The sequence below is a fragment of the Ochotona curzoniae genome, unplaced genomic scaffold, assembly GCF_017591425.1.
Source record: "Ochotona curzoniae isolate NIBS_2020 unplaced genomic scaffold, NIBS_Ocur_1.0 scaffold_2683, whole genome shotgun sequence".
NCBI lineage: Eukaryota > Metazoa > Chordata > Mammalia > Lagomorpha > Ochotonidae > Ochotona > Ochotona curzoniae.
In genome coordinates, this window is record NW_024467100.1 from 2,400,959 (window position 1) to 2,415,132 (window position 14,174).

General features: G+C 47.4%; 1 pseudogene; it reads right to left on the reverse strand.

The window, feature by feature from the left end:
* Window positions 1-7,571: 7,571 nt before the first annotated feature.
* LOC121171530 lies at window positions 7,572-13,935 on the reverse strand (annotated as a pseudogene).
* Window positions 13,936-14,174: the final 239 nt, after the last annotated feature.

The window sequence follows — 14,174 nt, forward strand, 5'->3', positions numbered from 1 at the left end:
AGGATTTCCTAAGCATTTTTTTAGCAGTTTAAATGCTCATGCGTGAAAGTAAACATCATGCTTAAGTAGCACAGACAGAAATAGCGTTCCAGCATTTTCAGAGCAACCCTGCTTCTTGGAACAATTGATACACAAGACAGGAGGATATAAAAAGACAAGAGTTGTTATTCTGGTTTAATTCTGATCATTACAGAAGGACTGGATAGTAATTCAACCAGACTTGTGTCACACTGGGATACACTAAATATTACAAGGAAGAAGTGAGACAGTCACACGCGTCCCTTAGAATTAAGAAAGCATTTGTTGACAGAAGTCAGGAAAAATGTGACTAAACAGACTAACTTTAAAATGTACAGAAACTTCTAAAAATGAGCACTAAATGTTAGATATTGGGTAGGTGTTAAAAAGAAAAACCTTAGTAAACTCAAATGTTAGAATGAGAACAAAAATCAGAGGAGAATTATGTAAGGCTTGAACATAAGAGTAACATTGAAACTCACTGAGCCCCTCAACATGTACCAGGAACCATTGATGATAGCTCATAAAAAATAAATTTTGTTTTTCAAGCTGTGGATTTGGGAAGTGCTATGTGATTCATTTCAGAAGGACAAAAGAAAGCTCAGAATAAACCAATACTTAGGGGAAAACACTAACGTTAAGAAAATCTAGAGGGATTTTAAAGTTTTATTGAAACATTAATATGAACAAAATAAGAAAAAAGGCTAAATATGAACGCTAGGCTTCTTGTTTCTGCCTTCTCCGGCACAGAGAATTGAAAAGTGGAACAGACATTGCTAAGAAAGCGTTGACGTCCAAGCTCGGAGAGCAGTGGTGAAGTCGCAGTCATTTTAGGTCAATTCCAGTTGGCTTGTCCCAAATCACTTACGTCTGCAGAGAATGAAGGGCCGATGGATGGAATGTGAGCGATCTCCAAAAATATGGAGAACAAGAGATTCTACAGAAAACCATAGATGCGCACACTCGCCTGAATTGCGAAAGGTGAGGTTGCCTGTGGATTCCAGAAAACACAAACTGGTAAATGCAACACATCATAGTATGATTTATCTGTCAGAATAATCCAGATTATGTGGCACTAACAAGTGATTCCCAAACCTCGGTGGTTTGAAATAACAGTGGCTTCTTGCTTCTTCATTTCTTGCTCGCGACACGTCCGTGACACCTTAGCTGAAGTCTCTTCCGTTGCTGCTCACCTTGGGGTCTGGACTGGGAGAGTCTGGTTGCCAAGCCACAGGACACGGGGAGGAGCAGATTCGTTCTCCCCCCAGAATGACACAGTTCGTTTCTATTCATGGCACTGATCAAAGTAGTGTTGTGAACACTTGGAACTTCAACAGGTGGGAAAGCACAGTCCCACCCTGTGTGCTGCAGGAGAGAGCTGGACCATGTGCGAGCATCCTCAGCACTCACCACACTCAACAATACACGCTTGTTTAGAATGGCAAGGGGCAGATAAAAGCAATCAGCAGATTTAGAGCCAAGCGTAAATTAACCTTTTTTCGGGGGTGGGGAGGAAGGGTTATTATACTTTTAAATCAAGAAAATGATAGGAATTATGAAGGTACTTCAAAAAGTTCATGGAAAATGAAATTAAAAGATGTTTATGGGACCAGCATCGTAGCTTAACAGATTAAACTTCCACCTGCAACACAGACATTACATATAGGTGCTGGTTCAGGTTCCATCTATTCCACTACCTATACTGTTTCCCATACATTGCTTCGGAGGACAGAGAGGATGCCCCAAGTTTATGGACCCCTGCAGCCATGTAAGGAGACCTGGACAAATTCCTGGATTGTCTGGCCCAGCCGCAACTGTTGCAGCCATCTGGGGAGTGAATCCACAGATGAAAGATTTCTCTCCGTCTCTCCTTTTCTCTCTGTATTTCTGCCTTTCAAATAAATGAAGACAACATTTTTTAAAAAAAAAAGTTTTTTTTGACGCCAATCATTTAAGTACATTTGTAGTTTTCCCATAACACATGTTTTTGGCAAACTTTAAAATTTTTAAAGATGAATTTATTTGAAAGGTAGAGTTACATGCATACAGAGAGAGAGAGAGAGAGACCTTCCATTGCCTGGTTCACTCCCCCAAATGGCTGCAATAGCTGGAGCTCCTATCCAAAGTGAGGAACCAGGAGCTTCTTGCAGGACTCCCACAAAAGCAGCAGGGACTCAGGCACCTGGGCCATCCTGTGCTACTGTCCCAGGCACATTAGCAGGGAGCTGGATCAGGAGTGCCTCTGCTGGGACTCAAATCAGCTCCTCCATGGAACACTGGCACTACAGGCAGCAGTTTGACTTGCTGTGCCACCGTGCCAGCCCCTTCTGCAGATTTCTTGGCGTACTCTAGTAATCTTGACTTTAATAAGGTATTTGGCCAAGTTTCCCATATCTTTGTGGGTAAAACACAGAATTGGTGGAATGAAGAAAATAGAGCTGGTTACTAGTGTTCCAGTGTCAGTGTAAAGGGAAATTCTGAAAGCGTGCTAGAGGGATCTGATAACGATATAATTAGAAATAGAGCCATCATGAGAAACAGCATTGAGGCGTTTCAAAAAATTAAAAATAGAGCCACTATGTGATGTGGCAATCCTACTTCTGCATATAAACCTAGAGGAAATGAAATCGGAATGTGGAAAAGATTTCTACATTCCCATGTCCACTGCAGCATCACTGATCCAAACAAATCAAGGTGTCTATCAAAAAAAAAAAAAAACCCAAAAAACATATACATTAAGAAAATAAAATGTTTTTCGGTTTTAAAGAAATTGTGTCATTTGAATCAACATGAATGAACTTGAAGAACATGATTCTAAGTAAGATAATCTAGGCCCAGGAAAACAACCACTATGTGATCTTTCCATTTTATGACAAATTTATGAAAGCAGAGTGGAATGGAGGCTGCCAGGAGTTGGGAATGCTGGAGCTGCAGGTGGAGGCTTACTACGCCACAGCACCGGCCCCACACTCTGTGAAATTTTGGAGGTACACTTGCACGATCAGAGGGAAAACTATGGTACTAAATGATGGGATCTGGATCCTAGAGTAATAACACTTTAACGAAAATAACAATGACATTTCAGAAGAATGCACTCAAAGCACCGTATTTAGAAGTTTGGTTCCTTTTAAGACAAAATCAAGTGCATACATATACAATGTGGAAATCTAGATTTGCTAAATGTGAATGTTTATAGAAAATTTTTGTAGAAACACATTATACAAGCAGAGAAAACGCACAAATCACAAGTGTATAGACTGTATTACCATAAACAAATTCATGCAACACTCACTCATAGAAAGACAAAGAACGTTACTGTGGGGCTCACTAAGTCAACAAGATGGCGACTAACAGTCCAGGTCACTGATGGGCAAGAAAAAGGCCAAGGACAGAGCCCTGAGTGTGAACCAGGACAGGAGTCACGTAGTTCCAAGGAAATACTGATTGACCAAGGCCATCTCGCTCACCTACCCATGGCCTATGAGAGGTGGCTTCCGCAGTCATGCTCCTAGGAATTGGCTCCTAGTTTCTCCCCTCCTGGAATTCCCCAAATTCCCGGCCTGAGGCTATTCTTTACCCTATGTAAGAAATTGAATTTCCCCCAATAAATTGGAATTGCTTAGACAGAACCCCTGTCTGTCTGTTTGTCTCTTGCCGGCCAGGAGGCTGGGTGGTGGGCAGCAGGCTCATCCCCTCCAGCAACGGGGTACTAAAGGAATCTGTAGGGGAGACCCTGTAATTACCAGCATTCCTTACGTCACTATCCAGCCACAAGCCCCTTTTCCTCTCCTGATGCCACAGATTCATCTTTATCAACTTATAAATTTTAGGTAAATGTATGCACACTATATCATCTGTGTTTGATTTTTCAGCTATAATATGCATCCATGTTGTTTTATCAGTAATTGCTCCACATCAGGGACCCTGAGATGACACTGAGTGGCCATTCCCCAACCCCAGGCACTGATGTGGTTAAGCTGTTAGAAGCAACCCTCTCCCCTTCTCTCCCTGCACCCCCAGATACAGGGCAAAAAAGTTGGAACAATTGTCTCATCCACTTTCCACTATTCCTTGACCCTCCCCACACTAATCAGTGTGGTCCACGTCTTTCTCAACTATGTAAACATCATCCAAAAAAAAAGGTGTATTTTAAAGAATAGTTGTTCAGCACTACATTGGAGTCAGAGATCTGATTGTACCATGAAGTATTTCTCTATGCTGCTATTGACCACGATTGGCTGTGGCTTATTTCCTGTCTCAGGCTATTGGGAATAATGCTGCCAAGAACATTGTTGCGCAAATGTTTTGCTAAACATCTGTGTTCATTTCTTTCAGGTATTTCATTTAGCAGTGAAACTGCTGGGCCAAAGAATATGTAATGGATATACCCACTAAAGCATGAGAGTTCAGATGCTGCAGATCCTAGCTGGTACTTGGCTACCATCAATCTTTTTTTTTTTTTTTTTTAAGCTCCAGCCATATTGGTAGGCAAGTGTAGGATTTGAGGTTCTTGTGTTTTTTCGGGGGTACTATTGAGACTAAACTAAGCTCTATCTCATGTGTACCGGCCATGGTAGCTGTCATGGAGTTTTAAGGTAACAAACCGCCCAAATCTGAGCCAGATGCATGAGTCTAATCTGCATATTTAATTGGAAGTTCACTGACTCTGGAACCTGCGGAATGACGGGAGAGATTGAAAATGGGAAGTCAGGAGACGATGGTGACATTTGGGTTAAAATGCTAGTTAAAATGCCTTCTAAAATTTGGATTGAAATGTGAAGGTGGTGGGGTACATAGGAGACATAGGTCCCCATGCAAAGTCTAATGCAAATTTTGTAGTCAACAAAAAAACATTCCTGGGCCCAGCATGATGGGTCAATTGGCTAATCCTTTTCTTACAAGTGTCAGGATCCCATGTGGGTCCCAGTTGGTGTCCCAGCTGCTCCTCTTCCATCCAGCTCCTTGCTTGTTGCTTAGAAAGCAACAAAAGACAGCTCAAAATCTTGGGACCTACACCCGTGCGGGAGACCTGTAGGAGGCTCCTGGCTCCTGATCTCAGATCAATTTAACTCCAGCTATTTGCAGCCATATGGGAAGTGAACCAGTGGATGGAAGATCTTTCTCTCTCTCTTCTTCTCTGTAAATCTGTCTCTCCGGTAAAAATAAATAAATCTTTAAACAAACAAACAATTAAAGAATGTTACTCCTTCCTGCCTGACATTAAAATCTGGCTAAGCCAACATTTGGCTAAGCAAGTAAAGTTCATGGGAGAGGGAAAGGAAAGTTATTTTTGAGGAAGTTACTTTTCAAGACTAAAAGCCCTTAAACAATATGTCTTTTGTAGGCTTGGCTGCTGAGCAGTCCCTAACCTGAGGCCTGAGCAGAGCTGAGCTGTTCTTCCCTCTCCCGCCCTGCTTTGTCTTCCCCCTCCACCACCAGCATCTCAAACTTTGTTCTCTGGCTATCAACTATAAGATGGCCAGATTGTGTAAACAAACATGTAGGATGCCCACATTTGAATTTTAAATAAATAATGAATAATTTCCCTTATATTATATTCAAAATGTTGGTTTTTATCTAACAACCATACTATGAACCTTTTCAGCCTTAGCACCACAGGCTGTTATGCTTTCTTTAATACTGCAAAGAAAGTAGATTAGTTTTAGTGTCTGTTGCTCCATTTGAATGACCTGCAGGGACAGGCTGGGCAAGGCCACAGCAGCTGCTGGTTGACATGAGAGCCGGATCTGGGCCAGGCCAGGCCAGGGTAGGCTATAATACCTGCTGGTGAGAGCTGGGACTGAGGTTGAGCCATTTCAGGCATGTGTAAGATCTGGGGCTGGGATCAGATCTGGTAGGGACTTTGGGGACTCCCCTGCTAGGCCTCTGCTCCTGCTGGTAACATTGAGACCTGGGCATGGGGGCAGGCCAGGCTGGGCCAGTCCTTAGCACCCATGGGACTATAGAAGAGCGGAAAGGGATGCCGGAGGGGCCGACTAAACTACAATATCTGCTGACAAGTACAAAAACCATGGCTGGAGGCAGGCCTGCTGGGGGTCATTGAGGGTTGCCCTGACTAGATGCAGCACTTGTTGGTGTGTGTGTGAGGGTCAGACCTGTGGTGGGCGGGGCTGGGCTAGGCCATAGCACCCATCAGTTTGCATGAGAGACGGGCTTGGGGCAGAACTGACCAGGCAGCTGAGTCTACCGTATGTGCACTGGTAGGCGCAGGTAACCAACCGAACCTGACCCTGTACTAGCTGACACTCACAGGAGTCAAGTCTGAGGTCACCCCAAGTGGGGTTTCTTGAGGGACTCCCCAACTAGATCACTGGACTCAAATCTCAGGCACAGGGAAAATCACAAGGTGTGTAGTCCAGCCTTGGAGTGTATGTATCAGGACTGGGCCTCCTCAGTTGCTGCTGCCTGCGCGGTGGACAGCATGTCCAGATGCACACAGGGGACATAACAGCCAGCTCATCTAGGCCAAGAGGATGTGGAGCGCCTCACCCAAAGGTGGAAAGAAGAACAAACTAAACAACTCTCATGTCTGGGTCTATGGATTCACTGAAGCAGACGAGTCAGGCAGGCAATAGACCTTGGCCAACTTTCTCAGCCTTAGAGCAATGAAGCCAACAATGTTGCTGCGCTATCAAGACCACACAAGCAGATCCCCGGAGCATTCTTACCGCATCCGGGTCTCTAAGGCTCCCTTCCAATCACCCCCACTCCGGGACACAGGAAAAAAGAACTGAAACATTTATCTCACGGACCTTCCTCTACACTTCAACCCTCCTTAATTATAGACCCACACGGATATGCATCGCTCTCAACTATGTAAACAATATTAAAATTAAAGTTATGAATAATAACATAAAAAGAAAGAAATTAAGAATGACCCTCAAGTCCTGGGTGGCAAATACAATCTAATGAGGAAAGTTCCAGCTGGACAGTCTTAGGAAATGATGGATGACCGACTGCCTGTGAGGTACAGGGGTTCCTCGCATTTAGTGGGAAGATGAATAAGATCATTGCTAAGATGCTCTTGCTTTAAATAGGGTAATTTGAGGACATGGACACATTTTTCTAAATTTCTAATCACTCAGCATATATAGTAGATACATTTTGGGATTAAGATAACAAAAGTAGCAGTAGAACTAGAAAATTATCTGCTCATGAATCTAAATGGAATAGGTGTCTAAAACGAATACTCGCACAGGAGAATTCTTAAAAGCACTCATAGGAACAACATATGTTTCTATTTGAAGACGGCCCGGACTTTAAATTTTGGAATATTAGAAAATTAGTAGTGATATTCGTTTTCTGTAGATACCACCAATTTTAAAGCCTTAACTTGTGAAACATTCCGCATAGATGACCTCATTGAGACCTTGAAACAGCACTGAGAGGCACAGCCGATCTCCATTTTATGGACTTAGTAAAAGAAGCTTAATGATACCAGCTCGCCTTAGGTTCCATAGCTGGAAAAGTCAGGTCTGGGAGCCTTTAGAAACCATGTTCTTTCTACTATGCACTACATCCACTCATATGCCTTATGCCACTTTGAAGATGTTTGTGACCTACAGAAAACGTGTTTAATGTAAGAACACGTTCAAGACATCGTCACAAAACCCTCATCAATTGTTTGGCCGATTCTGTCACAGTCAAGAATACAGCATGGGGCCAGTGTTGTAGTGGGTTGTGCTATGCCTGCAATGCTGGTAACCCATTGAATACTGCTTAAAGTCTCAGCTGCCCCATTCCTTATCCAGCTTCCTGCTAAAGCACCCAGAGGGCAAGGAAAGGTGGTCCAAGTGCCTGGGCCCTAGTAACCCACATGGAGAGCTGGATGAAGTTCCTGGCTACTGACTCCTAGGATTAGCCTGATCCAGCCCTGTGTTTGTGGCCAGTGGCGGAGGTGAGGGGCAGTGAACCAATGGATGGAAGATTTCTCTGCCTCTCTAATTGTTTCAAATAAACAATCTTTAGAAACAGAACATGAAATGAGTGAGTGCAAGGAAACATAAAAGCACCAAGATTCCTTCAATGACAGCAAGCAGCTGAAAGGAGCTGTAATATACATCAGGGAAGAGTTTCCTGGAGCAGGTGCTGTGACACAGTGGGCTAAGGCGTCATCAGCCGTGCCGACTTCCCCCATGGGCACCAGCTGGAGTCCAGGCCACTCCACTTCCCATTCAGTTCTCTGCTAATATGCCTGATAAAGCAGCAGAGGCTGGCCCAAGTGCTTGGGCCCCTACATGCATGTGGAGAACCGGATGAAATCTGGCTCCTCGATGCAGCCTGAGTCAGCTCTGGCTGTTTCAGTCTGTTGGGAGTGAATCAGTGGATGGAAGATCTCTCTGACTCCCTGTAGCTCTGCCTTTCAAATAAAAAAAAAATCTTAGAAAAGAGTTTTCTGAATGAAGGAGAATTCTGTTTCACTCTGGTGTAAGGAAAACTCAGTAATACATAAAAGTGAGAAAGAGCATTAGGAATTGATTACATCTTTTCTGGAATTTTCCTAATTTTTTTTAATGAATTTCTCCTAACATTTATCTATATCTGAACTCAGATTTTAGAAGAGTCTAAAGAAGAAGATGAACTTCAAGGGATGGTGTCCAGACGTCATGAAATCCAGCAGGGCAACCCTGGACATGGTGACTGTTTTTCTGGGTGATGGTGGCACTTGGTATCCATAAAGTTATGTGGCTTCTTTTCTACACAGATATCTTTGATTGTTTTTTGGCCTGTTTATATTCAGTCTTCCTCTGAATTTGAAGCTCCCTGTGTAAAGACCACATTCTATTTAATTTTTTTTAATTTTGTTTTGACATGGTTTAACAGGCTTTGGAATTTCCCTTCCCCCTCTCTAAATCCTCTCCCCGCCCCACTCCCCCTTCAGTTTTACAATGGGTGTCTTTCATGAACATTGATAAGTCCATCATGCTGCCACTGAAGTGCCTCCCAACAACGTAGGCATGGACGTAATCGGAGAGTCCAGCACTTACTGTCAGAACATCTTCAGCCATCTCACTGGGAGTCCATCCTTGTTCTGTATGCATAGAGACATACTGCTCTCTGTCTCCACCTCTGGGCATATCCGTTTTCACTACACTTACACTATACATCCCCTTAAATACAGAGCAGTATACACAGCCCACAACAGGGAGAATAATAGCAAACTTTCATCACCATGAAGTTAATGGACATACAACAATATACCAATGCATCGCTAGAGTGGTGAGAAAGAGTATCAGGAACCTTCACGTAAGAATGGATGCCAGAGTGTGACCCAAGCAGTGCTAAAGAAATTACAACAAAGAATAAATATCATTACTTGTGAGTTATAGCAATAACAGTAGTTTAATGATTTGTAATGTGCAGCTTCCCAGTGGGAGAGGCCCGCAAATGAGCCATGTACCTTGCTTCTGGGTACAGCCCCACCCACACTCTTGGCAGGACAAGATGCAGGGTGGGGGACAGTCGCTGTGACACATGGTCAGTGGGAACACACGTGTGATAGCGCCCACACGTCCCTGGGTGAGAACACAACATTTACACAGGGGAGAACCGGGGACATCCAAGCGAGGAGCCAGGCAAAGGCGGCCACAGAGGAGGAAGCCACACAGGCTCAGTGTGGTGCTGGCTCACACAAGAAATGCCACAGCCTTAAGTTCTGTAGGAACAGGCCAAAGACATGCAAGGCCTGGGGCAGGGACCAGTCAGACCTGAGCCTGCGCGTGAGAAGTGGGAGTGTGTGACCTGTGCACACAGGGTGCAAGCATGGCCTCCATGGCAGGGAGTCTGAGAAATGAGCACCACGTCCCAGCTCCCACTGGCACCCGAAGGCCATGCATGAAATGAGGCTTGAGAGTTCAGATGCCATCCAAAGGCTTGGCTTCCTCAGGCCTCGGGCCTCAATGCTGCTCTGACAGCCTCGGCTGCTGCCTCGCTCCACCCACAGAAGGCAGGCTTGCTCCTGCAGAATGTGGCTGAGGACTCCCTTTGACCAGGTCCTCTGCATGAACCTGGCACCTGCACCCAGGAACAAGGCAGCCCATGGAGCACCTGCTCCAAGCTGTGGCACTGGTACGGCAGCAGCTCTGAGTCCAGTCAGCCTGGTTGGCTCAGCAGCCCCAGACTTCTTGCACTTTCTTCTCGGTGACTTCCACCTGCATGATGATGGTTAGACCTCATCGTGGACCAGTGTCCGCATGTCCCATGTGCCCTGCTCCAGCAGAGAGTGTTTCTTCCCAACCGTCTCCTGGATGGCACGGATCCTGGCACCCAGCCCGGGGGTGGTGGGCTGGGCCTTGGGGCTCCAGGCATGGACAGTGTACCCTGCTTCTCCCCAGACAGGCTTTCCCCTGGGCACACTTGTAAGTCCAGCAGGGAGCTGGGCAGGTCCAGCAGGTTGTGGATGAGCTGGGGTGCTGGGAACTCAAGTAGCAGCACCACGGGCAGCAGGGCAGATACCAACAGTGGCCACACCAAGCTGTAGGTCTTCAGGTTCCGCTTGGGATCTGGACAGGGCTCCAGCAGCAGCTGCCCTGGAGAGTCCCCCATGCTGCCTCTACCTCTAACCCCCAGACTTGGGCTTCACCAGCCACAGTTGGTCCAGGACTTGCTTCTTCAGATTACTCTAGGGCTTCAGTGGGGGTAAAAGACAGACATTTCTCCTGGGCATCCAGACTCTGCTGGGCTCTCTTGTAATTGGGAATGGTGCCCTGATCCAGGCCCTGCAGCATGAGGGGTCCACTCATGTGCAGCACTAGTCCTATTGCTGCTGTTACGTTAAGTCCACCGGGTGCAGGATCTCCTGGATTTCATGCACAAGGCAGAGGGATTAATCTGCTGGGGGCAGGCTGAGGTCGTCTTGGATGTAGAGGGACTCAGCCCCTGGGCATTGAGGGCTTCATGGAAGGACTGGTAAGCCTGGGAGTCCAGCAGGGAGGGGAGTGTGGACTCCTGATTCCAGGTTAGGGTTCTATGCTGGGTCTCTGGCTCCATGCACACACCCCCATGGCCAGCTACCTCCATTCTTGGCTCTTGTGATTCTGTGCTGGTTGACCCCAGCCCAGACAGCACCCTGAGCATGATTGCCCCAGAACATTTGTCCCCGAGGAATGGCAGGCAGTCTGGGATCTTGTCTGGAAACTCTGGTCCCCCAGGAGGGCTCCAGCCAGGTACTCCAATGATCAGAGACCTGTTGAGGTGATCCAGGCCACCGCGCCAGGACAGAGCACCTATTAGCTTTCCCAAAGGCCACACGTTGTAGGAGAAGGAGGACATACCTGGGGACCAGGGCTTCAGTGTCACACTCCCTGTGACGTCTGACATGCTGCTGAAGGACCTGGAACATGAGGAATGAGAGGAGGCAAGGCCTTGAGGCTGGTCCCTCTGCAGCTGCGCCTCCAGCAGTGCCTCCAGGCTGCTGAGCAGCCTTGGCAGCCTCTAGACCCCGCACCTGCTTGCGGTACTGGTCCTTCTTGATGAGGCTCTAGAAATACTACAGTTGGATGCAGTCCTGGCTCTGGATGGCCTGGTCCAGTTGGGCCAGCACGGTGTGCCACACGGTGCTTGTGCAGGTCACAGTCCTGCAATGTGCAGTGCTTCAGCCTCAGGTCCTCCATCTCCTGCAGGTACCTGTTGCACAGTTCCTTGGCCCACTGAGCACCCCCTGCACTGCCAGCAGCGTCTAGTACAGCTCCTGCCTGCTGTTCTGTGCCTTCTGCCAGTCATGTTCCAGAACGTCCAACATGTTCCACTTGGAACCCCAGACCCTCCGCCGGCTCGCCTCCTGCTGCACGTGCTGCTGCAGCTCCCGCAGTGATGCCAGCAGCTGCTGTTTCTCAGCACGCTCTCTGGCTCCTTCTCCATCTCCTCTGTCCCAGGGAGCGGCTCCCAGGCCCTGCACAGCAACGTGCACTCCTCCTCCAGGCAGCTCACATTGAGCTTCAGCGGGTCCACTGCCAGCTGCAGGTCCCAGCTAGGCTACACGGCTGAGTTCTTCTGCTTGCTGAGCTGGGCCAGACGCCTGGCGATCACATAGTTGTCATCCTTGAGGCACAGGCTGTTTCCCAGTCCTCCTGCATCTGCTGGCAGCGTTCCTGAGTCTGCTGTTGCTCCCACAACTGCTGCTCCAGCCCTGCTGGCTCCTCCGGCTCCCCACCACTTGCCGGCTCTTGCCAGTGTCCTGCAGCCGCCCGCACCCCGGTCATCAAGAACTGGGCTAGACCCTGGAACCCCTCCTCATCCAGGAACACGGCTCATGAACTGCGAAAAGTGTTCCTGATGGGTGAAGGAAGGACCTTGGGATAACACAGAGCCTGTGGAACTGTATCCTAAAACAAAATGAAGTATTTTTAAATGTGAAAAAAAAAAGCGTCCCTGATATTTGAACTCCGGGGCTTCCGGGAAGGTCTGGTAGGCTCCTCTTGCCACTGCAACGCAGGATGTCCACCAGGTGCTCGGTGTGGTGTATAGAAGCGGTAAGCGCTCAGCATCCCTTTGTCCTGCTCCTTGATGAGCTGGCACTGGAGCAGATACTGCATGAGCTTGACCGGGTTGACGGCGTGCGGGTGCCGGACGCCCTGTATCCACTGCACAGCACGTCCTCCTCTGCCTCGGACCCTGAGCCGGCCTCCGCCTCCTCCTCGGCCTCTTCCTCGGAGGCGTGGCCGCATCCTCAACGTCCCTCGCACCGCCACCCTTGGCTCCAGGGTCCGGGCTCCCACAGCAGCTCAGCCAGTGCAGGAGGGCGGTGCCCTTGGTGCCTCTGGGCTACGTCCCGTTCACTGCAGCCCTGACCGTGACCTCCACCGGGGCTGCCCGGTCCCTGGCCCCACATCACTGGGGCCCGGGTAGATAAAAGACCACAATGTATTAAACCAGCTTTCTCTACAAGTGCTTTCTGGTGTCTCCCTCAAAAAAGATAGACCCTTGCTATTTAAACACTGAAAAAGAGAGAGAGAGAGAAAGGCTGATCTTGTAAAAGAGACAAAAGGAAATGGGTAAGTTAGAGAATAGCACGAGGTTAACATGGCCTTCCAGCTCTCCAACAGAAAGACACGCACAAACTTGAACTTTGACTCCCAACCTGACCTTTCCCCCTTTCTCCCAGCTCCAATGTCTGTCTTCTTGCCAGTCGCCCTCATCTTTTGGCTCAGTAACTAACTGTTCTTTCTACTCAGACTCCTCCTCCAACATACCTGCTCCTTCACCAAGGCTAAGGAAAAGCCAGAGCCTAGATTAGGGTCTAGATCTTTCAGGACTGCAGCAGAAGACAGGGCAGGGGACTGGGTGACATTATTCCGAAGACAGCGCAAGTGCCATGTCTGTAGCTGGCTGCGGAAGTGACAGTTTCCTGTAACCGCCGTTTTCTAGGCCACACCCCCATCAGGAGCACTGGGCACTGACTTGCTTCTGATTGGTTGGCTGCTCTCCTCTCCCCTCCCCATGGTCCAAGTGGTCTACATAAGGCCTGACTTACTTGTTTTGTTTGTTTTTGGAAGATCTATTTTTTATTAGGAAGTCAGAGATACAGAGAGGATATCTACTGGCTCTCCCAAGCCACAGGCAGGGAGCTGGATGGGAAGCGGGGTCGCCCCAGCTGCTGCCACGTTGCCAAGAGCTCTCTTCACCCAAGCCCCGCAGCCCAACGCCTAATTTTTTTTTTCAAAAGGAGGTTCCTTTTTGAAAGAAATTTTATTGGAAAGTCAGATATACAGAGAGGAGGAGAGACAGAGAGGAATGCCTAAGTCCAACTCCAGCCAAGTTTGTGGGTGTGTGGAGTAGGTGTAGAGAAAAGAAATGGACCACTACAATTTCAGGATCGTAATGGACAAATGCAAGAAAGCTGTCCCCTTTATTTATACAGAAAGCCTCACAAGCTCTGGCAAAGACTGTTGACGTCATGGTGAAGAGGGTGTATCCAAGAACAATTCTGCCATTTGTTTCACCTTAAAGCTCTCAATAGAAGTTGTCAATAGATGGTGCATATCAATCAGTAACATTACTACTACAATCCCCATTCTACAACTTAATCTTGATTCAGTTAATGGAAGAAATGCATCACACACACACAAAAAGGGAACCTAAAGATCAAGGATGATCAAATGGGGGCAGCAGAGACAAAGACAACAGGAATAATAAAA